Here is a 23,413-nt window from a genome sequence, read left to right as displayed (position 1 = left end):
ATGTGTTCCAACCAAAAGCAACCTCCTCTGATTGCTTCTTTGGTCTTTAAATTCTTACTATCTTGATATTCCTAGTTTTTAAGAAAATGTTTTGTTTTGCATATGTTTATCAAACATTTTAAGTTATTTTTGGTGTTAGTATGGAAATGTAATCTGCTATCAGTGGGATTGCTGTTGGGTTTGAGGAAATTGGGAAAGTGAAACTGCAATTTTAGAGAAAGTAATATTTATTGGTAATTCCAAAGTCTAAGTTTTGAACTCGGCAGTGGGTGACTGAAGTACAGTGGAGAATAAGATTACTGGAGAATTGGGAGCAAAAGGACAAAAGAAATAAACATGGAGAACACAGACTAGTTTTCTGACACATATGGCTGAGAAATAATGGATCTGCCCTCTATGAAGGCTGCTTACATTATGCATTCTATTTTCATTTTCTCTTGAGATAGTTGTCTTGTTTTGATGTAGAAACCCTAATAATTAAGCCCCTCTTATTTAGTTACAATGAAGAACCTCTATTTCTCAAATACACTACATTATTCATTGCAAATAGGATTTGACTAATGCCCCAAGTTTAATTTTGACACATTGAAAATAGAATTAGTAACAGGATATAAGTGTCCACTGAATAAAATGAATTCACATTATTAGTATGGCCCTATGTGTAATATAACTAACTTATTATTATTAATGTAAATATTTTAAAAAACTTTAATTTTTTTCTCAAAGTTAGTTCATTAAAAAAATTTTTTTTAGTTAGTTCATTTAAAAATTTTTTAAAGTTAGTTCATTTAAAAAATTTTCATTTACTAAACTATTTACTAAACTACAGTTTCTACCATAAGCATCACTTTTCTTTCTGTAATAAACAATTGTTCTTTTCCAGGAGCAGAAAATATAGAGATTTTACTAAGCTTTCTTTTAAATAACTACCTTGAATTAGTACATGTGAACATTTAACACTGACTTATATTATAAATTAGGATTCCTCCCCACTTCTTATTTTAGTAAGTTTCTTTACTGTTATTCTTATTCTTCATTTAAAAATTACAAATAGATGTATCTGAAATAGATATAATATATTAAGGTAAGTATAATATTTAAGTAACAGTTATTGCTTCTTTGTGAAAGAATCTTATCTATTCTATTTCAGAATGGTTCGACGGTCTAGAAAATTATTTCCTTCTTAGAATTATGGGGTATTGAGAGCTCTTCTTGAACTATACACAAGTAGTGCACAAAGGCAACAAGATTTAACTTGTATAGGATTAAGAATTCTAAGATTTGATATCAAGCTCATCTCTGCAGAAACCAGACACCTGTATTGGGTTGGCCAAAAAGTTCGTTTGGTTTTTTCCATAACATCTTACAGAAAAACCCAAACGAACTTTGTGGCCAACCCAATACTATGACAAATCTCTTAAGCTTTCTAAATGTCCCTTTTCTCATTTATAAAATGGAGAGCATATTTCTTCTAATGCTTTTCACAAAGGGTGATGTACTAAAGAAGACCAGTGTATGTGTCAGAATTGTGTAAAATAAAAACTATTATGGACATGAATAGTATATACTATATACTATATATAGTATATAATATACTCAATATATGTCAGCCATTCACAATTAGCCCATTTAAAAAGTAAAATTTTGTTTGTGTACAATGTGAGAAGTTATCCCGCTTTCCCCCAAAATACTGCTGTCCAATTTTCACAGTGACATGTAATAATTAACCCATAATCCACTTGTAATTTTTCTATTATTACATAATTGTTTTATTTATAATGGAGACTCTGTGGTATCTGCATTTTCCCTTTGTCTACTTTTATGCAAGCACCACACTATTCTAATTTTTATTACATTATAATGTTTGGTAGCAAGAGCCACATCAATCTTTTAAAAATTGTAGCTATTCTTTCACATAAAGTTTCCAAAATATACATATACCTCTTTGTTTTTCAAATAATTCCTTATCTAGTGGTCAAGTTTTGTAATTTTATTCTTTTTAAAGTAATACATACATGGCTGGGACTGTTAATTTATTTTCTTACCTATATGAAATTACTTGTTTTATTATTATGGGTATTCATTGTTTTATTTATTTTATTAAAAACTAGTCATTATTATTGTGGGCATAAATCAATCAGCCATTGATTTATATACATTTCAATTGTATCTAGCTATTTTCATACCATTACATTAAAAGTAAGAATTCGCAAATTGTTTACCTTGTTATCTTTTTTTTTATGCTACACACAATGGACCAGAAACAGTGATGATATTATCTCCCGACTTTTCTGGTAGGTCATTTATGCCTGCATTACCTCTTAGTAGGCTGGTAAAAATATTTCATAACTATAATAAATAAAGGGTAAATAAAATGTTTCTAGCTACTCCCGATTTTAGTGAGAATGTTTATTAATTCACCTTTTATATTTAAGGAAATAAAAATATGTAAGTTCTTGGGGGAGAAGAAAACACTATTTCACAATAATGATAGCAATAACTGATTCAGACATGAATCATCAGTAGATGATAAAACAAGTGGATTCATGTTCAATGGAAAAATATGACACAGCATCCAAGCAGCTCACCACAAACATTAACTGCAAAAAGAAAAACAGTAACCTTATTGTGTAATAACATGGTGGATTTCATTTTAATGACGTAATTAAAATTAGTATTACCATTAATGGTGCAAATTGATATTATGTGCTTACTGCTGCAATGCACTGAGAAGGGCACAAAATCACTATTACTGTAGTGCTAGAAATACACAAAATGAACCTGATCATGAAGAAGTAGCCAATCTAAACTGAGGGATGTTTTACAAATGTAATGCCCTGTGCTCTTTCAGAATCATGAGAGACAAAGAAAAACTGAGGAATAAAGGAAAATAAAGAGGCATTTCTACTAAATACAATGCGTGATCACTTATTCAATTTTTACTGAGGGAAAAAAGCCATATAGACATTAGACAATGAATGAAATTTAGATATGGACTATTAATTAGCTAAGAGTACCAATATTCATTTATCTAATTTTGGCAATTTCACTCTGTTTATAAAAGATTACATCTTTGTTCCTTGGAAATAGGTACTAAAGCATTTAAGGGTACAAAGTATGATTTCTATTGCTTTCAAATGGTTAAGAAAAATATCATAGATAGCAAGAGAGAAAGCAATTACTACAAAATGATAAAAAGTAAAGAATATAGTAATTATTTATTAGAGTCTTTGCAATATGCTTGAAACCATCCTACAATTTTGGAATTATATAAATTAAAAAAAAAATCAAACAGATCATCTTTTCTTTATAGGATATCTTAGACCATAGGATAGAGTTTCCTTTTTAATTACAATTGTTGTGACATCTTGTATCAGCTCTATCAGCCTAACACTGTCACTAAACTACCCTTTAAGTTTTGCTAAGTCTAATGCTTCCTGTATTCACCCTACAAATGCATACAGCCTGGAAGAGAAATAGAGTGGTCCCAGGATCCTTGGTTCTTAAAAACCTCAATTCAATGACACTCACTGAGCTCTCCTACTCTGAGAATCTGTTTAACTAATACCTTTCTTGGTCTGAATGTGCCTCTAAGTAGGTACGGGCCAGGCAAGAAGCCTCTGGTTAGGGTTGTCATGATATCTGCCTTTTTCTTCTCTCTGTCTCTATGTTATCAACTGGATCGTGATAGGCAGTCAATCCATCAAGCTCATCATGATGTATACTTGTCTTTCCACCCTCGTACTATCCATAGAGAAATGGTAGCAGGGCATGGTCTGGGAACATAGGCACTTGAGGTTTAGATTTAAATATGTAACAAAGATCCATGTTAGTCATTATAGCAGCACAGGTTTTGATACGCTTGTATCTTTTCATTAATATCACCTTTTGATAAAATAATTATTCACACTCTTCTAGAAAATAACATTAGCAAGGCTGGTTAATTCAATCCTTCATTGAAGTTATAGGCAGAATGTTTCAGGTAGATTCATGGCTCAACAATGATAATTAAATAGTCCAGACCCTGGGAGAAAATGTAGTTTTAAGTATATAAAAGCACTGGAAGCTTACTGGTTTCATCCCATTTTTAGTCCCCCATGGGGTTTCCTAAGAGTTGAAGGCTTTGACAAGACTTGGATGCTTTAATGAAATGTGAATAATCCAGAAAACACAAGCATTTGAAGAGCGTAATGCATTTAAAGAATGATGACTGAAATTACATATGTATATAATTACTTCATTTAGGGTTGTAGGTGGTAGTAATAAACCTTTGACACAATAAGAATGATGTTATAATTAATTACTACTTTTCTTAGGTCGTTAGTGGAACAGACCTGCTCTGTATATACAGTTTGGAGGCGAGAAGAATAGTTATTTGGCATATGATATTCATAAGGAACAGGAAATGGTACATGTCTTTGAGTGAACTCATATGTGTCAGCACATTTTATTATGTAGTTTCATCTAACATAGCTTGAGGGAAGGAGATTATAGTTCAGTGACTCAGAGAAAAAAATATGCTTAAGAAAATTTAAAGACCTTTTGTTTTAGAAAAATCAAAGTGTTATAACTCTCAGTGAATTTTTTTAAACACACGAAGCCACAGAAACCAAGAATTTTATTAAAAAATCAGATTATATGCAAGTGTGACTTTTCCATGAGAGGCCGTTCATCTTATTAAAAATTAAAATTTTGATAGGAAGTTTTTTTTAAAGAAAGTAGCAAGATGTCAGTTATTAAGATAATTAATTTCTATATTAACAGACCTCTAATTATCATACTCTGACTCAGTAACTTAATAATCTCAAAACCAAGATTTCTCCATATTGTCTTCGGGGTAATTGTTCACATTTTAAAACAAACACAAAAATCACACTTTAAAAAATGAAATTTTGGGCTTCCCTGATGGCGCAGTGGTTGAGAATCTGCCTGCCAATGCAGGGAACACGGGTTCGAGCCCTGGTCTGGGAAGATCCCACATGCCGCGGAGCGACTAGGCCCGTGAGCCACAACTACTGAGCCTGCGCGTCTGGAGCCTGTGCTCCGCAACAAGAGAGGCCGCGACAGTGAGAGGCCCGCGCACCGCGATAAGAGTGGCCCCCACTTGCCACAACTAGAGAAAGCCCTCGCACAGAAACGAAGACCCAACACGCCAAAAAAATAAATTAATAAAGAAATAAAAGTTCTCAATAAATACGTGATAAATGAATTAAAAAAAAATGAAATTTCTATTTCTTACTCAAAGTTTTTCTCTCCCTCTCTCCCTCTTTCTCTTGAAACAAAACCAAAAATGCCTCCTTTGTCCTCACATTCTTCTCCAGCAAGTGCTAGAGGTACATGCCTTCAATTTTTTCCCCTCTCATTTTCTTCTGAACTATATCCGATTTGGCCTCTGCCCTACAGTTTCACCACAATTCATTACCTACAAGATCACCAACACACTCTTCCTTACTAAAACTGACGGTTAGTTACCAGTCCTAGACGTCCTTGACCCATCTGGAACGTTTGAAAACCTTTGCATCTTCTCACGCTTGAAGCAGCCCTCTGCTTCCAGGGCACGACCTCTCCTGGGTCTCCCCACACTCCTCCTGTCACTACATCTCAGTTTCTGGTGGCTTCCTCTGTTTCTCTCTAACTCTACTAAAGTAACCTGGGGTCAGCCCTCCAATCCCTGCTCTTTTCTACCTACCCTCTCTCCTTTTGCTATGGCTTAGTTATCATGCAAGAGATCCAGCGAGAAAGAAAAGCTTTTCTTCCCGCAGAGCACAAAGCAAAACAGAAGTTCCAAGCCTCTTCCTGGTGCCAAAAATCTCTTTAGTTTATCCCTTCATTTAAACAAGGTGTCTTTAAACATTTAAAACTCCTTGCTTAGCAATGGCCTGTACTTTTTGTGCCCCTTTCTTTTGTGTGCAATAACTGACTCAAAAACCCTTTCATGTTTAGTAAATTATTCAGGGTTAATTTCTTGAAGTCACTTTGTTTTTGTCACTTTATTCTTCTGATGTTGTTTTACGTAATTTGCACAATGATGTAAATCATTTCTAGTCTTTAGTTCAAAACAACTGGCATATTACAACTGGTTACATCAGGCTATCCACATGTATTCCCTAGGCACATAGGAAATTAAACTGATCAAATTTCAAAGTATTTAAGTTATTATTGATAGGACTGATATCTAGATTTCTTAAAAAGACAAATATTGATGTTTTTTCTTCTTTGTTATTTACAGGACCCTGGACAAAGGATATGAAGATAAAGGAGACATGAATCTTTTTCTCAAATTATTTCTTAGGGATATATATAAAATATGTCTATAAATAACTATAATATGAAATCATCATGAGAAATATAGGTAGTGTTATAAGATTGGAGGAGGAAAGATCAAACCCTTACTGCAGAGTATCAGGGACATCTCCACAAAGATGACATTTAAAAGGAACCTCATGAACCACCCAAAATGTCATCATTTGGAGGAGTCTGGCAGCAATTGTGGAGTCATCCTAGTATCTCTTCCTGTATAATTTCTCAATTTTATTCCCAAGCTTAAAAAAATACAAAATATATCTTTCCTTCAATATTAAAAATTTCAACAGTTATATCCAAATTCCACGATATCATTTTTCTAGAATAATACAAAAAATTCAAGAATATTTGAATAATTGAATTTACCTAAGAAGAACCTCAATATATATCTATCTCAACATGTATGACTAGTTACCATCAGTTGTAATTATCATTTTCAAAGCTCAAATTGTCCCATCTTTAGCAAGAGCATTCTTTTTAAATTAGCTCCTGATCCTTTTGATGTGACCTTTTGACGTGTCTTTGATATCTTTGTCACTATCCTATGTGACACCGTGTTCCAAGTTTTCCTTGGACATTTTCTGCTCCAGAATTGGAACTGGTCACTTGTCTAAGAGGCACTCCTTTTATTTAATAGAAAAAGTAATTAAGACCCCAATCTGTGTAGTAAGGATTCTCATAGGTACTAGGTTGGCCATTCTTTTCAGGCCTCCTCAGTGGACTGAGCTAAGAATATATGTTGATGATAGATGATAAATAGATAGAGATAGACAGACAGGCACTTTTAAGAGACATTATACTTCGTGAGGTCTTACTGATACTTCCATTCAAATTTAGGACCACCAGACTTTTTCTATATCATGTTCTATATTACATGCAACTGCTTGTAACAGTTATATACATAACTGCTTTCTTTTACACTGAGAATTCAAATTCTCTAGGGCACATGACATAGTAAAATTTGTATAGTCCATAGAGTAAAATTTGTATAGTCCATAGCATTACTTAAATTTTTCCCACTTTATACACACATTGTCAGAAAAATGATATTAACACTTCTAGTATATACATGAGAACAGTTTAACTTTTTACATATGCTTTCCCAATTTCCCCCAGTTTTAATAATTGCTTTATACCTATAATACCTGAGCATATGGTCATTACATACTGTTCTATTTCATGTTTAACCCTTCTTCAATTTTAAGTCTATAAGTAACTCTGTTTAATGTTCACCATCCTCCTCATGTCGATGCCTTTATAGCCATTTTGGTTGTCTGAAGATCATTCTCTAGTAGATTTCTCTAGAAGGATCAAGTTCTTCCATGTTGAGAAAACTTTGTTTATGTCTTCATACTGGAAGTCAGTTCTGCTGGATTTTATACTGACTCACATTTAAAATATTTTCTTGAGTATATTAAATATGTTACTCTATTTTTCTTACAAAAAGCACTGCTGTTGAAAATCTATTGATAATCTAATTTTCTAGTTCATGTAACTTTTTGTCTTGATACCCAAATGAGCTTTTGTTTTTAAAAATTTTATTAAGTCCAATAATTTTAATAGAATATTTCCTGGGTTTGATCATTCTGGATCAAAATTCATAGGTACCCAGTAGGCATCAGTACAAATTTCCATTTTTTTAATGACAGGAAATGTTTCTTAAGCTATCATTTTTTCTTTTCTATTTGTTCTTTTTCCATGCTTTGGATTTGTTCAGAAAGTTCTATTGTGTCTATTTTTTATCTTCCTTGCCTATCTTCAATAACGAACACTTTTTATTGAATCCTTTTACCTTTCTTTTTGGTTTTTATAATTGTCCTCTTAATCTAAATTTCAAAAGGCATTTTCTATTTATTTACTTGTGTTTCTTCTAATTAAGATGCCATTTATTAAGTAATTTTTCTTTTCTTTTAGTTATTTCTTGAGTTGTATCACCATATTTCTGCTTTACTCTAATTCTCATTTATGTTGCTCTTTCATTTCCAAATGATATAAGATGGTTTAAAACTCATCTTAAACTTTTCATTTTCTGTGGGGATGTTATTCTTCACCTTATTAACTTTTTGTCTTATAATAAATGTATGGAATTTGACCTTGACAATGATCTGTTCCTTATTTTTATGGAAAAGAGTTTTTCTGATGTTTTAAAAGGAGGCATAGTTCAGAGACTTTTCTAACTTAAAAGTGCTCTTATTTTCTAAGAGTGTTAAAAAAAATACTGTCATGCTTTCTGAAATTTTATGGGTCTCTTAACTCAACCCCACTTTATCTGGTCATTTTCTTTTTTTCTGTCTCTGTCCATACCTTGCTTAATTTTGATTGCACTCAGCAGTTTCTCCTCTGTGTGTAGCTTTGGCCTGGCAGGGAGCCCTGGCTAGTCAGCCTGGGGAGTTTTTAATGGCTAGAAACACCTAGCTTTTTAGTGGGTACTGTGCAGTCATTGTGCCCACAAACAAAGCAAATCTCCTCCTCATTTCAGCTGTTGTTTTCAAGTTGGCCCAGGGTGACACCTATCACTTTCAGGCATGGCAGGTACCTTGTAGCTTCTTTGTTTTTTGCCTCACAGGTATGAGTGCCATGTAGGCTTTTGGTCTTTTTAAAAATTAAACCTACTTGTATTTTGGGAACCATAGGAATATCTTGCTGCCTAGTTTTATTGTAAATATTGTCCATGAGTTTTGTTTTTGCTAAATAATTTTACTGTTTTGATGTGAAAATTTAAAAAGATTAAGCCATTTGTCAAGAATTCTCCACTTAGTATTTCCTTAAATACTTTACTGGGAAAGTTTTTTCTGGATATCCAGTGTTCCAAATTGCTAGATACAGAAGTCCTTTTTAGACATTTACATTTCTTGCAATTAATGAAATATTAGAATTTATTCTTTGAATTTTCTGGATATCCAGTGTTCCAAATTGCTAGATACAGAAGTCCTTTTTAGACATTTACATTTCTTGCAATTAATGAAATATTAGAATTTATTCTTTGACTTTTTCTATGTTTGTTTTATACTTATTTTGTCATTTATTTGAATTTTATTTTTTTATATTTGTCTGCTAATTTGAAATTATATTTCTCATTTTCTTTTTTAGAAGTAAACAGAAAGATCCATGGATCTTCCCCCACCCCCAAAATTTCTCTTTAATTGCACCTCTGGGCTGGTGGGAATATGAGGAAAATCTCAAAAGTTCAGAATGGTAAGAAACTACAAACTCATTTCCCCAATATTGCCACACAAAAATACATATAAAATTATATAATTTTTGTAATTTGGATCTGTGAGTTTATTTTTTTGATTTTAAAATTGTAACTCATTGAATAGGCATTCATATACGGTAAGGAAACTGTTAAATAACCAATGCCCAAAGTTATAATCCTAAAACATACATGCATGGAAATTCAAAATGGATATTGCAGACTCCTACTGCATCCTCAAAAGGTTTCCACAATTGCCCTGGTCATTGTGTTCAAACAGGCAGACGGCAGAAGAAGGCCTGGAGAAAATCTAACTTCTTTTAAATCACCTTGGGTCACATTTTATTTGTGAGAACCAGTCCAATGTCCTTAGGTAGACATCAGGGAAAATGGTCCTTGTCCACTCAGCTACTTTCTAGTTAATTATGCTATAGAAGGGTGCAGTCTTAAATCTGTATCAGGTGTTTTCAGTGACTGTCAAAAACTCAAAACACCTATGGACATTTTAATAAGTGTAATTAAAGTGATCATTACTAGGGATAAAAAACACATTAAACCAATATACTGCTCATTTATTTTCACTTTGATAGCTCAAGAGCGCTGAATTTTTTTTTTTTTTTTTTTGGATGCACCGGGTATTACTTGCGACAGGCAGGCTCCCTCGTTGCAGCTCATGGGCTCCTTAGTTGTGGCATGTGAAATCTTAGTTGCGGCAGGCATGTGGGATCTAGTTCCCTGACCAGGGATCGAACCCGGGCCCCCTGCATTGGGAGCGTGGAGTCTTAACCACTGCGTCACCAGGGAAGTCCCTGTCTTTCTTTTTTAATCTTAGACTTATTCGAAGAAACATATGTTTGTCGAAAGAGCTAAATGACACTAGCCTAGTTGAACTGTCACTGATGTGACATTAGCAGAATGCCTGGCCCCGCCATTTCCTAAATTTGTTTCCTTGGACAAGTTATTTAATCTCTTTGCTTCTTTTTATTTAGGTATAAAATAGAGATATAAATTATACCTGACAGAGTAATAGAGAGGATTAAATAAATTATGATTTATAATACACATAAAATGGAGCGGCACATAGAAAGTCCATCTGTTGTCCTTGTTTTATTTTTTTATTATTAAATATTCTCTAATTATCTATAAAATTGAATGCTAGAAACTCCTTGAGATAGCATTTACAAAATATTTTGAAAATAATATATTCCCATGCAGATGCAAAATATTATCCCCCAAAATGCTATTTAGCTTTGGCAAATACCCTGAAGTTCCCATTTAATCACCCTTTCCGCCCGGATTCTTTTAATTGGTAACTAGTGGATGTTCCTGTCCTAATAAATATATTTTAAACTAGGTTCTATCCCTTATAGGCATGAAATAGTGTGAGCCTGTTTCTTCTTACAGATCTCACTAAACACATGGATCTGGTTAAGTCCCAGGGTGAAAGAGGGGCGGAAAGCACTATTATACAACCTGCATATTTCCCCTGTGGACAACCTATGGAGAGAATGATATAAGCCATCCTTTGAAACAGTCCATGTGGTACATAATAACCCTGTGGTATCTCAAAATAGGATTTATTTAGTCATTTACATGATAGTTTTGAAAGACATACATCTTGTGACGCTAAAGCCCAACTGTATTAAGTCATCAAAGATAACCACTACTGAGGGGAGGCATAGCTGATTGGTTAAATTCTAAATGAGGACACAACCTGAAGGAATAGATCCATGTAACATTTGTCATAATTTATACCCAATCTTGACAAACTGCTTTAAAAAATAATCAAAATAGGTATAATAAAATAGCTGCCAAATTGAGTAGGCCATGTGCTTCACCCTAGTGGTGTGCTAAGTGGTTTACAGATTGACTATCTATGGAAAACAAAGAATCTTTTTTATAATCCTCCAGGAAATTTAGGCCGTCAAATATTGTATTATTGTCTCCAATTATATATGAAGAAAAGTCAGGAATTGCAGATGTGTGGGATGCATGAATTTCCATATTTCATAAGAAATCATGTAAATGTCTAAAATATAGTTCTCAGTAAAAGCTGTTATCTTTGGAATGCCATTCATATCACATGCTTCTTTTTAGTGCCTTCTAAATATGTGTTCCCTCTAGAGTTGGCTTGGTTTGAGAGTATGTTCTCCCAGTTGCCTATTTCTTATCAAAGAATTTAGAACTTAATAGATAGCACACTTCTGGACCAGACCAATTCCCTTTCTCTCACTATATGGAGGAAGAATCTGCAGTTCAGAGAGGTTAGTTAGCAAGTGTTTAAAAATAATGCCTTAACATACTGTGCTCAAAAGCTATCTTGTTGAATGCATGAATGAATTAATGTCACCCAATCAGTGGAAACACTGGCACAACACAGATTTTTGTTCTTGACCCTTTTTCTCTTGGTTAAAGACTTAATGCTCAGGCTCCAGCCTTTTGTCATGATGTAATATGTGTTAAATAGAGGTGTAAAGTCATTCTGAGTGAACAATGATTTGCATAACTTGGTTCATGCTGTCGGCATGAATTGTAGAGACATAATTTTACTGCTGAGTTTTCTGTGTTTTATATTCCCCCTCCATGGTAAGCAATGAGGTTTATGGTTGTTATTTCATTTGAACTTCGAAAGAAGTTTGCGAGAGATAGAGCAGGCTTTTATTATGAGAAAACTGATAGTCTGGTGTTACAAAACCTGGCAGGAATTTGTGGATGCATTCACATATAGCCCTAAATAATTTCTTTTTCTCTTCTATTCTTTAGAAAGTCAGAACAATATTTTATGTACAAATATATTACACTTGTATGTGTGTACTTAAGATGGGGACAGTGAGAATGTGCGACTCTCCCTCTTTTATCATAAGCTATTTCGCCACTAAGATTCCGTATGTCTAGATATGTTTATAGGCATCTTCCAGGAGCTTATTTACGAGCACTCTACAAAGCTCACCGGGACATATGATAATTCATGGGAAGATAGAAACACTACTGATAATGAAAGCTTTAAAAAAGATAGTTCCCTTTGCTAAAAGCATAAAGACAATATATTTGCTCAGCTGATCTCCAGTGACTTGTGTCTCAGTGCTTTGGAGAAAATTTACTGGAGGAAAAAAACCCAACAAAATGAAACCCAAAATTTAAAATAACAATTTTTCCTCCCAACAAACAATAGTCCAGGAACAAATGACTTCACTGGTCAATTCTACCAAAACTTTAAAAGAGAATTAATACCAACCCTTCTCAAACTCTTCCAAAAAATAGAAGAGAAGGAAAAACTTCCAAACTCATTTTACAAGGCCAGCATAACCCTGATACAAAAACCAGACAAGGATACAACAAGAAAAGAAAATTACAGGCCAATATCTTTGTTGATCATAGATGCAAAAATCTTCAACAAAAAAAAAATTAGCAAACTGAATTCAACAGCACATTAAAAGGATCATACACCATGATCAAGTGGGATTTATTCCAGGGATGCAAGAATGGTTCAACAACCACAAATTAATGTGATACACCACTTTAAAATGAAGGATAAAAAAAATCATATATCCATCTTAATAGTTGTAGAAAAAACATCTGATAAAGTTCAACATCCATTTGTGATAAATCTCTCAATAAAGTGGGTACAGAGGGAACATAACTCAGCATAGTAAAGGCCATATATGACAAACTCACAGCTAACATGGTATTCAATGGCAAAAAGCTGTAAGCCTTTCTTCTAAAGATGCCTACTGTCTCCACTTTTGTTCAACATAGTATTGGAAGTCCTAGCCACAGCAATTAGGCTAGAAAAAGAAGTAAAAGGCATTCATACTGGAAATGAAGAAGTAAAACTTACTTTTTTACATCATGATACTATGTACAGAAAACCCTGAAGACTCCACCAAAATCTTGTTACAACTAATAAATGAATTCAGTAAAGTCACAGGATGCAAAGTCAATATACAGAAATCTATGGCATTTCTATACATTAATGATGAACTATCAGGAAGAAAAATTGAGAAGACAATCCCATATACAAATACCTCAAAAAGAATAAAATACTTACAAAAATTTAACCAAAGAGGTGAAAGACCTGTACACTGAAACCGTAAAACACTATGAAAGAAATTGAAGATGACACAAATAAATGCCAAGAAATTTCACGCTCATGGGATGGAAAGATTAATACTGTTAAAACGTCCATACTACCCAAGGCCATCTATAGATTCAATGCAATCTCTAAATGTGCATAGTGTCAATGGCACATTTCACACAACGCAAGTATATAATTCTAAAATTTGTATACAGCCACACACACACACACACAAATAAAAATAAAAAAATAAATAGCCTAAGTAATCTTGAGAAAGAACAATAAAGCTGGAAATATCATGCTCTCTGATGTCAAACTATACTACAAAGCTACATTAATTAAAGCACAGTGATGTTATGTTAAGTAAAAAATATTATAGAACAATATGAATAGTATGGTTCTATTTGAGGAAGGTATCATAAAATACATATGTAAGCAAAACTAAGAAAATAAAAATCATTGACTTGTTAATATTTTGCTGTAGCTTCTGAAGTTGGTACAAGGAATGTGGGCTATTTAAAATAAAAAATGAAACAAAGAAAAACACAAAACAAAAACAACAAAAAAATAATTAAAACAGTGTGATACTGGCATGAAAAAAGACACATAGATGAATGGAACGCAATCTAGAGACCATACATAAACCCACACATACATGGATAATAAATTTACGATGAAAAGCCAAGAATATACAATGGAGAAATAGTCTTTTCAATAAATGGTTCTGGGAAAACTGGACAGCCACATGCAAAAGAATAAAATTTGACCATTATCTTATGCCATGTGCAAAAATTAAACTAGATTAAAGACTTGAATGTAAGACCTGAAACCATAAAATTCCTAGAAGAAAATGTACTTGGTAACCTCACTGACATTGGTATTAGAAGGCTTTGTGGATCTGACTCCAAAGGCAAGGGAAACAAAGTCAAAAATAAATAAGTGGGACTATATCAAAGTAAAAAGCCTCTGCACAGCAAAGGAAACCATCATCAAAATGGAAAGGCAACCTACTAAATGGGAGAAGATATTTGCAAGTCATGTATCTATTAAGGGGTTAATATACAAAATAAATAAAAAATTAATAAAACTCAATATTAAAAATCCAACAATCTGATTTTAAAATGGGTAGAGGATCTGAATAGACATTTTTCCAAAGAAAACATACAAATGGCCAACAGGTAGGTAAAAGGTACTCAATACTGCTAATCAAGGAAATGCAAATCAAAACCACAATGAGGTATCACCTCACATCTGTTAGAATGGCTACCATCAAAAGGACAAGAGATAATATATACTGGTGAGAATGTAGAAGATGTGCACTGTTAATGGGAATGTAAATTGACGCAGCCAATATGGAAAACAGTATGTAGAGTCTTAAAAACATTTAAGAACAAAACCACCATATGACCTAGCTATTCCACTTCTATTTATCTGAAGAAGACAAAAACACTAATTCTAAAAGATAAATGCACCCCTGTGTTCATTACAGCATTATTTGCAATAGCCAATATATGGAAACAACCTAAGTACATTGATGGTTGAATGGATAAAGAAGATGTGACATTTTATATGTGCATACACACACATACATACTGTATATACACGTACATATACATATATACATATATATATATATATATATACACACACACACGAACACAATGGAATACTACTCTGCCATAAAAAAATGAAATCCTGCTGTTTGTGACATCATGGATGGACCTTGAAGATAGTATGTTAAGTGAAATAAGTCAGCTGGAGAAAGACAAATAAATACTGTATGATTCTACTCATATGTGGAATCTAAAACAACAGCAACAATAAAACCAACTAATAAATAAAATAAAACAGAAACACATTCATAGATAGAGAACAAAGTAGTGGTTACCAGAGAGTAAGGGAGTTGGGGGGGGGCAAAATAGGTGAGGGGGGTTAACTGTATGTGATGGGTGCTAACTATATACTGTGCTGATCTTTTCACAGGATAGTAAACACATGTCAAGTCATTATGTTGTATACTTGAAACTAACACTGTTATATGTCAAGGATATCTCAATTTTAAAAAAGAAAAAATAATAATTGAAGCAAAAAATAATTATTTTGTTACCCAATGTCTTCCTGAGGAAAAAATAAAACTCTCCCTTTTAGGAGGCACCGACTATGGTAGCAGGTGACCTGGCGGCATCAGAACTGGTGATAGCATTGCTATCAGGAGTCACTGGAAGCATCCAGGGTTTACTGGTGAGCTAATGGGCAATACTGGGGTAGTGTAACAGCAGATTGGAGGTGTCTTGACAGCAAACAGGGAGGCACTTTTCTTGGCTTTGGGATCAGGGTAGTGCATGCTTTGCCGCCACTCAAGGAGACAAGCTCAGAGCACACCTGTAGGCTCTTACCAGGACATACGGAAACTGGTGCAGGGCCTCCTGCACCCCCGTCACCCAGCAAGGTCAGCAGTCCCTGAAACTGGCAGCTGTCTATGCCAGTAATGAGATCAACATGAGTGATGTCAAGGTCTATAGCTCCCACTATGACGAGATGCTGGCCCAGAACACAGCTGCATTGCACCTAGCGATCTACAGTGCTGCACATGACATCCTGATTGAGCAGTACAAGTGCTCAGAGGGGATTCAGAAGTATGACTACAACCTCAAGTTTGCCTTTGGGGACTCCACTATGACATTCAGAAGAGTATTCAGATGAAGACTGATGCCTTCCATTATATGCAACTGGGGAATGCCTCGAGGGTCCTCCAACTCTACAGGATGAGGAAGTGATCCACCTGTTTGGGGGCACCCAGCATACCCCCTGTACCAGGTGGGCAGTTTCTACAGCAAAGTTCCCTCCATCATACATTTCATGGACATCTTCTACTGCCAGAGATGTCACTGTTCTGCATGGTAGACCACTTCCTGGCTCATGATCTGGAGTTTGACCAAGTGTACCAATACAAGGATGTGATGGAGGTCATTCAAGATGCCACACAAGACATGACCTCATATACCAGTGGCTTGAGTGGGGACCTAGAGAAGTACATCCCGAAAGTGAAGTAAATATTGCTATCCTGAGCCACCTGGTGGCCCATGGGAAACAGCTGTTCCTCATCACCAACAGTCCCTTCAGCTTCGTGGACATGGAGATGTATCATATGGTGGGTCTTGATTGGTCAACCCTTCAATGAGGTTATCCTCCAAGTGGACAAGTCCAGCTTTTTTCACCAACCAGCACAGTACTGCAGAAAACTCAATGAAAAGGGCTTAGTCCAGTGGGACCATATCACCCGCCTGGAAAGGTAAGGATCCTTCCACAGGGAAACCTGTTGGACTTCCTGGTCTGATGGAATGGGATGGCCTCTGCATGCTTTACTTTGGAGAACACCTCAACAGTAACCTGGAAGATTTCATGCCCCAGGACGACTGGTGCAGTGGTGCCATCATGCCCAAGCTGGAATACGAGATCCACATCATCAACACAACACAGAACATGACCTATGCTCACAGACCCTGACGTTGCACTCATGGGACTGCTGGAGCATAGGTAGACCTTCCAGGATGTGAAGTCCAGGCAGGTGCTGTGTGCCTGGAAGAAGGAACAGCAGGAGCCGAGTTGCATCACCTAGGTCCTATTCAATGCTCAGTTTGGGAACATCTTCCACACCTTCCAAAACCTCACCTTCTTCTCAGGGCATCTCTTGTATGTATCTGACCTTGGCATGGCCTCCCTAGGTTAACTGCTCAACCACTGAGTGGCTTTTACCTCATCCAGGCCCTACTCACCCCTGCAGCATGAAGCAACCTGCTGGATGGACCGACTCTGCACCTGCTGCAGGAAGATGCCTTTCCTTGGCAACGTGGCCCACATGTGCCGAGGGCACCTCTATTGTCAAGGAAAGGCCCCTGCCCCTCCTGCTCCGCCCACACTGGATGTCTGTCCACACAAGCAGTAAAGGTGGTCTTCTTCTCGGAAAAAACAACAGAAACAAAAACAAAGCCCCCAGAATTATACTGCACAGCAATCAGAAAGGCTAAAAGAGCCAAGATACCAAGTATTGGCAAGGATATGGAGAAACTGGAGCTCTCTCACATTAGGAGTGCAAGTTTTATATCCATGTTGAAAGATTGTTTGGCAGTGCCTACTAAGGCTAAATATACATAATCCCTGTTACTTAGATTTCCAATTTTAATGGAGACTCGAGAGAAATGTATATATTTGATTACCAAAAACCGTGTATACGAAACTCTATAGCAGCATTGTTCATACTAACCTTGACTGAAAATAACCCCAAATCCATCAACAGTAGAATTGGATAAAAGAACTGTGGCATATTCATTCAATGGAATAATTTCCAATAATAAAATTAAACGAACTAGTGTTAAGTGCAACAACATAAAAGAATCTCACCCACAAAATGTGGCACAACAGATGTCAAATATAAAAAATATAGCTCTTATGATTCCATTTATATAAAATTTAAAACTGATGAAACTAATCTATAGTACTGGGAATCTAGATGGGATTGGGGGAGGAGGTCGTCTAAGTGACTGGAAGAAGGTATTATAAGTCCTTCTGGGGGTTGGTGTTATTCTATTTCTCGACTTGTCCATTTATGTGTGTATGTTACAGATAAGTTACTGGAAAGCAAGCAAGCCTAAGTATCTCCATTAAGACGAATATCTGATTGGCAACTTCTATAGGTCTCCTTAATCAAACTCCACAATACCTTTTAGTGAAGCTTGAAAATATAAAAAAGTTGGGTTCAATCCCTGTTTCAAAAAAAAAAACCAAAAAACCAGGAAGCACTGATAGCTGATAGCTGTGACTACGCTGGAAATGAGTTTTTAAAACTCTAAGCTCTTTCCAGCCGTAAGCTATGAGCCCTCTCATAGCTTTAAATAATCTGGAAGAATTCTTGTATCCACTGGTGAATGCACTGATTCTTATTATTTCCCCCCAAGTAAATCTAAAATCAACGTCATGAACCTTGTCTGCCAAGTCAAAATGTGTAGCTTAAACCACTTTTATACAGAAAGGAAAAAAGCACTTAAGTTTCCCACATCCCTACAACTTCCCCGTAAGAGGGGCCAAATAGCTGTGTCCTTTAAGGAGCGATCGTCTGGTTGGAGATGCCATGGCTCACGATTTCATTAGGTGACTCCCTCAGGGATAATTACCCTAACTTTACATTTTCTCATGTAACATGACAATTAAAGCTATTTATTACTAGGCTTCCTTCCTGGCGATAGCACCATTTTTAGACCTGTCCTCAACTCACGAGCTGACAACATGGAAATGTTGTAGGCTCGTTTATCTTTCTTGTTTCCAAGTCCCACTAAGTGTTTCCCTTATCTGATTCAGACTTTGGAAAGCATCTTTCAAAATTCTATGACTCCTCACCTTCATTAATACTGGAAAATGTACTAAGTGTACATTTAGTGAACAGGAGCTAGCAATGAATGCTGACACGTGCATATACACATATAGGCATATAGTACTGCGACATGATTCTAACAGCTTTTTAGGTGTCGGAGGTGGGCAGAAAGAGGTACTTGTGAGTTTCATGAATCTACTCCTGCCTGGAACAGTCCTATCACCGGGACCTATGTGTCCACAATACGAGCTGAAGACTCAGGTGATTCACCTTATTTCAGTTCTCCTATCCTTGCTCATCATTGTAATCCGAGTGCCTTGTTAGGCTCTCAGGAGGACTTCCTTGGGGAGACAGAGGTGTCATAAATTATAACACTGCCTCTATCATTTCCTATGAGAGCCTTTTCTTCATCCTGGAGAACAGAGTACCTTCTTGTTTTCAAAAATCCAATAAATAATGGTGCCCACAGGAAGGCCCATAAAGACCTGAACCTTAAAGCTCTCAGGCTCATTTAGAAACTGCTCACACAGGAAGTTTAAAAGCAGGAACCACAAACTCGTCCTGGGTTCACCTATCGCCTATAAAAACACGACCTGCAGTGCCAGTTTCAAAGCTGGGCAATTGTAGCTGACCCTGGAGGGCATAGTACTTTTTAGTACAATAAGCTGGTTTCTTTTCACATTCAAGACGGGTGGAAGGAGAGTTTGTTACAGCCAGATACAAAGTAATCCTTTGGCTGTAATTCAGACGGATTTGCAAAGTATGATTTTCTTGGAAGAAAAATGAATCCCTTAACTGTTTTCGCCTGCCATTACAACAGCACTAACAGTTGCCTAATTTTCCATCTGCATATTATTTGGAAACGGTAAAAGTTAGGGTAATATAACGTGCAGATGAGTGAAAACAGAATTTGTTTGCTTTCCTTCTTGCCTACACACAGGGTTTTCTGATGTGTAAATCATAGAATCTGCTCACTTGGTGTGTAAGCTGTGTTTTGATGTGAGTTCCAGTGTGCGCTTTAGACTCGGGCTGCTGAGGAAACTTTTAGGAATGTATTACAGGTAAAACACCAGGAGACAGCATTTATGTGACAGAAAGTGAATGACAGCTTATTAGCTATTCTGTCTGAACAGTTAAAGGCTTTTACTCTTTCAGTGAGTGAATGGGGGAAAACCCTCTGCTTCTGTCACTTTAGGTTACAGTAAGAAAAGAAGATAATTATCTGTTAGCTGTTTTCAGCCCCTCAAGAACTTGGAAGGAGATGGAGGTGGAGCCAAAAGGTAGGATTCTCCGTCCAGTATCTAACTCTTCAACTAGATCTGTTCTTCTCTTCTCTCTTGTACATACTGAAAGTATAACTTTCATGTATAGCAATGGTTACCTTTTTAAAAAGTTTGAAAACCATGATGGATATTGCACCAACTAAAATCACAGTGCAAGCAGAAAAGGTGGCATCAACAAGTTTTAGACTTTTAAAAAAAATACTGACCTCAGAATAGGAGGGCAAACTCCGTACACAGCACCCCCTCTAATTAAGTGACTGCCATCCATGGAAGGGAAATATCCATCAGCATAATACAATCCCCAAGCTTAGCTGGAGACACAGTTATGATTCATCTGAAATTCAGTCTTGGACGTGGCAATTTACCTGATGTGACACATAATGTCAAACGAGGAGAAAAGAAGTTGAATTCTATTCATGTATTTGTAGCTTACGGTTTATGGCCAAAATAATATAATTGGCATTTTGGATAATAATCAGTGCTAGATATTTGATAAATTATTTTCTTAAACTCTTATAAATGATTATTCTCTTAATGTATCCTAGGAAGATTACTAAATCATACAGGAAAGAGGTAAACTGAATAGTCCAAGATAGGAAAATAGAATTCCACTGAGTAAAAAGTTATCTGGTAATCTCACTCTGTTGTACTACCTTATTAATCAGCATTGAATTTCAGGATTATTTTTCTTTTAGCTTTGGATATAGCCTGTTATAATCAGAAAAATCATGTGCCAAGTGTTCTGCGGCCTGTTTGAAAACTTCACTTATGAGAAAACCCTTCTGGCTTCCTTGAAATGGAACCTGGCGTTTCACTATGTCTGCAAAGTCTTCAGTAGTTCATGTGTGGTGTTGCATATGCACACCGTGTACTCGGCCTGCATTAGTAAGCAGTACTGGGGTAAGAGGCATAATTACCGTATACAAACCAGAATGATTGGCACAGACTCATTTATTGTCTCTAATCTGAGGAAAGGTGATTTTGACTTGAGAAGTAACTGGAGATTACAAAGCACTGGCGTTAACCATATTTTAGCCGAAAAGTGGGCAGTTTATTCATCCTTAATTTACTCAGATACTCCTGATTTTCTTTACTTTTTTTTCCTAAGAAGCCCAGTAGAATTTCTTTTTTTTTTTCTGGTGGATCCAGTTAGTCTTGCAATTCTGTGAAAGCAATCTAAACTTATTGGCTACATTATGAGAACAGGAGAGAATAACACCTCCTTGTCTCAGCTTTCTACTCCAGTCTTTTATCCTTTTACAGATATGCCAAGTCACTGGGGAGACATGGTGGTCTCTAAGGCAGCATTCTGGAGCCAGGAGTGCGTCGGAGAATGTAATCAGCGGTTAGATCTAAGGTTACATGAGTTCTGGCTCATCAGCCTGATGCATCAATGTGTGAAAGCTATTTCTTGTGCTTGGCTTTAGAGAATATGGATACATTCTAAGTAGCTTCTCTTTTTTCAAATCTGTATGTTTAACATTAAAACAGCTGATATTATACCCAGAGAGTATCTCCATCATCAGTGATCTTACAATTTCACATCTTAAAAATAACATATTCTATATTACTTGAGCATTTTCTAATAATACAATTGTAATCAGGTATTATTTCTGTCAATGAGTTGAACTTGGCTGAAGCAAACAAGTGTAATTATGTATCCAAATATCTCATGAGTTAATCTCTATTCAGAGGTTCTTAGCCTGAGGTACAAGGATATAATTCAGTGGGTTCAAAGAAACTTCTAAAATAAAAAAAATTTTTAAAAATAGGCATATATATTACATATTTTCAGTGTCCTTTTTGCTAAAAAAAAAAAAAACCCATGGCTTTTATCAGAATTTTCCCCCCAAACTGCTAAGCAATCAGTGCTAAGCACCACTGATTTTATAATGATTTGTTATTATGATTAGTAGTAATAGTACTAAAGTAGTATTTTGCTGATGAATCAAAACTGAAATTTGTAAAACAAATTCAGAAATAACTATAGGTTTTTTTTGTTTTGTTTTGTTTTTTTTGGCTGCGTTGGGTCTTCATTGCTGCACGCGGGCTTTCTCTAGTTGCGGCGAACAGGGGCTATTCTTTGTTGCTGTGCGCAGGTTTTTCATTGCGGTGGCTTCTCTTGTTGCGGAGCATGGGGCTCTAGGCATGAGACTTCAGTAGTTGCAGAGTGCAGGCCCTAGAACGCACAGGGTTCAGTAGTTGCAGCGCGTGGTCTCTAGAGCGCAGGCTCAGTGGTTGTGGTGCACAGGCTTAGTTGTTCCGTGGCATGTGGGATCTTCCCGGACCAGGGATCGAACCTGTGTCCCCAGCATTGGCAGGCGGATTCTTAATCACTGCGCCACCAGGGAAGTCCCACTATAGGTATTTTCAAGTTTATGATTATCTATTATAAAAAGATTGTCAACATGCTGTCCCCTATCTGACACATTACATGATCATAGCATGGATTCCAAAATACCTGGAGTCAAAACAAAAGTTTTCCCCAAAGCTTTGTGCTTTTAACAAGTAAGAATCAATCAATTACACAGTGATGCCTCACTTCCTGACACTATTCTAAGTGCTCTGCACATTTTATCTAATTTAATCTCCCAAACAAGTTTATAGATTAGGTACTATTGTTTCCATCCCAGTTTTACAGATGATAAAACCAACACAGAGAAAGTTGCATATTATGCCCACCATCAGTGAGTTAGTAAGTCTGGCCTTAGAATTTGTAAATTAACCACTGTAGCTATGCTACCTTGAGAATCAAAGATCACATGACACAGAGAACAGTACACATTTCAAGGCTCATGTCTTAGATTGAAGTACACATTTCAAGGCTCATGTCTTAGATTGAAGTAACAGTAGGACTCCTTTACCATTTTCTTCCTATCATCAACATCAGATCTTCCCAACTCCTATTTCCATAGTCTTTGTAGCTCTCAATCCTGCAGTCTCATCAACAACTTTAGTGATGTCCTGTATCAAGAACATGCATCTGTTTCATTGTCTCTACTTATCTTTTGTTTTCTTCAACCTTCTCTCCAGGAAAAAGGATTCTATGGTCAATGTTAAAAATTAGAATGGTAACTGAGTGTACCTCCATCCTCCCATTTTTGCATCCCTTAGGATATGACACGAAGGGGTAGGCTTTCGTAGTTCAAGTCAACACAAACATGCCTATGAAATGCACCTTTGTGGAAAAT

At 35.9% G+C, this 23,413-nt stretch overlaps 1 pseudogene; it reads left to right on the top strand.

Annotated features, from left to right (window-relative positions):
• Nucleotides 1-11,331: 11,331 nt before the first annotated feature.
• Nucleotides 11,332-17,517, top strand: LOC137768301 (5'-nucleotidase domain-containing protein 2 pseudogene; annotated as a pseudogene).
• The last annotated feature ends 5,896 nt before the right edge of the window (nucleotides 17,518-23,413 follow it).

Source organism: Eschrichtius robustus, chromosome 8 (assembly GCF_028021215.1).
Source record: "Eschrichtius robustus isolate mEscRob2 chromosome 8, mEscRob2.pri, whole genome shotgun sequence".
NCBI classification, from domain to species: Eukaryota; Metazoa; Chordata; class Mammalia; order Artiodactyla; family Eschrichtiidae; genus Eschrichtius; species Eschrichtius robustus.
Note: the sequence above shows the minus strand (reverse complement) of the source record. Positions and strands in the feature narration are given on the sequence as shown.